The 3,326-nt window shown below is 31.4% G+C and overlaps 1 protein-coding gene across 2 annotated transcripts in view; it reads left to right on the top strand.

Annotated features, from left to right (window-relative positions):
- The first annotated feature begins 2,854 nt into the window (after positions 1 to 2,854).
- Positions 2,855 to 3,326, top strand: part of LOC107562189 (RIMS-binding protein 3A-like) — a 6,967-nt gene continuing 6,495 nt past the window's right edge. The window contains exon 1 of one of the 2 annotated variants that reach the window (XM_016246776.1): positions 2,855 to 3,064. The gene's annotated coding sequence lies outside the window, so the exon portion shown is untranslated. Of the gene's footprint in view, positions 3,070 to 3,326 lie in introns of both variants that reach the window. The other variant, XM_016246775.1, reaches the window with a different exon arrangement.

Below are 3,326 nucleotides of genomic sequence, written 5' to 3'. Positions count from 1 at the left end.
CATCCATCATGAGGTTTTGTTGGACTCGATGCATGAATTAATAGCGGTTACTGAAGGTGTTGCTGCTCCACTTTGCCAACGAGGATCATGTTGTAGCTTCTGGGTTTAAAGATTGAGAATGAAGTATCAAAACAACACAAATATATGCAGTCGGCTATGTGAGATGATAAAGTGTGTTCTGTTTGCAGTTTGAAGAAATAGTGTCAAGTATTATTCTTGCAAATCTTTTTTCGTTTTTGGAAACTGTAATATGACTTGGAGCTTTAATATGGCAGAAATATATAATAAACTGATCTGATGAGCCTATGATGCAAATAACTATATTTTAATCTCTAAAAGAACAAATATACAGTAAAAATGAGTCTAATAATACAAAGTTCCTAAAACCTAAAAAGCATCAGAGAATCAGCTTCTTTATTTAAAGGAGGTTTTGGAAAAACGATTGCGTTTTATTTTAATGGTGATTCATTTTTTTATCATTTTGGCGGTGAATAATTGAAAATAATAACAATTAGTATAATTTATAAGTCTAAGTTATAATTCTGATGATAATAATGTGAATAAACATTATTAATAAGTATCTGATTTAGAGGCGTTCTCTATTCTTATAATTATGGATCAATAGGATAATAAATATTCTCTAATTAGAAGTACTAATTCTGATAATTATGGATAATAATGAGATTAAATATGATCTGACTCCAAGCATTCGTTTAGATAATAATGTGAGTAAATATTAAAAATGAATTTGGTCTAATTAAAAGTATTTATTCTGACAATACAGATAACGATGAGAATAAATATTAATAAATATGGCCTAATTAGAAATATTTCTTCTGATAATTATGGATAATAATGAGAATAAATATTATGAGTTAGATATTTTCTGTTTAGAATAATCCTGATTACTATTATATGAATCATTATCATTATTTATTGATCATTCTTAAGAACATTGCTTATGTTATATAAATATAGAACATACTTTCACAACAATAATAATAATAATAATAATAATAATGATGATATTTGAATACAAAATGGACATAATTAATGGTTCTCAGCCATTCATGATCTTTTCCAAGGCCTAAAAAAGAAGCGGTTTTAATGTAGATGACTCCTGATGTTTCTCCACAGAGGACTAACAGACTTTATGTTCATGTTCATTGTTGTTGGCTGACACATGTGTTCCTTCAGGTCCTGTAGTGCAGCCTCATTTTTCTGGGAATGCTCGCCTTTCCCGGAACCTTCCCATGTTTTCTAATAAAGCTTCCGCTTTCATTACTTTCTTTTGTTGCGGTTCTCGTATTATTCTCCTACTTCTTGTTATTATCCATCACTTTTCTATTCTGTTGTTTTGTTCTTTTGCTCTTCTTCTGTTGTTTTTGGGAACACCTTAAACTTGTGACTTATTTCTACATCTTAATTATGTGATTTTGTTTAATGCCAAATGAATCGTTTGCACAAAAAGGAATTATTTTGCAGAATATTCACTTCATCTCTATTTTATTATGAAAACTGAATGTGATTTACAGTGAAAAAAACAAACTTCAAATGAATGACATTTCTGAGCAGAAAATCTAATGCTCTGGCATCATAACCAACAATAAATCTACAATAAACAATTTGACTTGAACAAATGTTTTATGTTTTATTGGTAACACTTTACAATAAGGTCTTATTTGTTAACTTTTAGTTTAGTTTTAAATGAGTTAATGCATTAACTGAGATGAACAACCATTGAGCAATATATTTGGAGAGCATTTATTAACCTTTATTAGTTTAAAAAATATGTTCATGTTCATGTTATTCACAGTGCTTTAATGTTGTTAGTGTGGAGAACAAGCCCCCAAAATAGAGATATTCTGGTAATCACATTTATTACAAATATTAAGGAAAAAGTGAACATTCTTGATTTTTATATATTTTTTAAAACATATATTTATTATTAAAAGGTCAGTGTGGAGAACAAGCACAAAATATAAAGAAGTTTCCGGTGACCAAATTATTTTAAAATATTAGGAAAAAATGCAAAGCAGAAAATTCCTGATTTTAATACTTTTAAAATAGATTTATTATAGATTAAAATGTCAGTGTTGAGAATAAGCCGCACAAATAAAGTTTTCTGGGGACCAAATTAATTTAAAATACTAGGGAAAAGTGCAAAGCAGAATATTCCTGATTTTAATCATTTTAAAATATACATTTATTATAGATTAAATCCAGTCACAACACTTGTTCGGTGTGTGTGTGTGTGTGTGTGTGTCACACAAAGATTTCCTGGTTACTAATTTAAAATATTAGGAAAAACTGCAAAACTTTTTTATTTTTTGTACTTTTTAAATGCGGAGATGGGCACAAATACATGAAACAAATGAATACAAATACAAAATACTGTGTGGAAAAATGTATTTAAATATAAATACATAATACTGTGTGGAAAAATGTACTTCAATGCAAATTACATTAGATTTATTTTCCCAAACGCTTTAAAATACAAAAAAGTATTTTGTATTTCAAATACGCATTTTAAATACATGTATCTGAAATACTGCCCATCCCTGTTATAATGTGTATTTATTATGGATTAAAAGGTCAAATATTAGGAAAAATTACAAAAAATTTGTAGAACAAGCCCAAACACAGAGGAGTCTTGCAAATATCACCTTTTAACCATTTAAAAAAATTAGGAAAGTTACACTAAATAACAATGAAACCTTGAAAGCTATTATTATCAGCCCTTTAAAATAGAACAATGGATTTAGTTTCTTCAGAAAAATCCCCCTGACATGATTAAATGTTGAAACATGTAAGTGTGAGTGCTGCACTGTCGCCGGGTGTCCAGCAGCGGTCGCTGTGTGCTCACTGAAGCTCTGCTGGACACCTGATGGCGTGCTCTGAAGCAACTGGTGCTTAAGACGCGTCCGCATCGACAACAAGCCAACAACGAGCGACATCGAGCTGACGCGGACGCTGGAGGATTAACGCGAGTTTGGAGGTTTCCAGAGGAACTGTCTGGAGGAATATATGAAGCGCATCCTGAAGTTTTCGTGAGGAGGAAGAGGTCAGGTCAGTGTGTTTAGATCCCGCTCGTTTAAAGTCTCTGGAGAAACTGACACGCGTCTGACAAGAGACTCTTAACTGCAGGATGACGCTTAAATGTTTCGTTTTTAGGGAAATGTGATACATTGTATCGTTGTGTTTGTGTATCATGGCGCTTGTGACATTGTAACAGTCTGACTGATTGTGTGTTACTGTATCATTGTGTGTGTGTGTGTGTGTGTGTGTGTGTGTGTGTGTGTGTGTGTGTGTGTGTGTGTGTGTGT

Source organism: Sinocyclocheilus grahami, unplaced genomic scaffold, assembly GCF_001515645.1.
Source record: "Sinocyclocheilus grahami isolate Dianchi unplaced genomic scaffold, SAMN03320097.WGS_v1.1 scaffold811.1, whole genome shotgun sequence".
NCBI lineage: Eukaryota > Metazoa > Chordata > Actinopteri > Cypriniformes > Cyprinidae > Sinocyclocheilus > Sinocyclocheilus grahami.
This window is presented reverse-complemented; position numbering and strand designations above follow the sequence as displayed.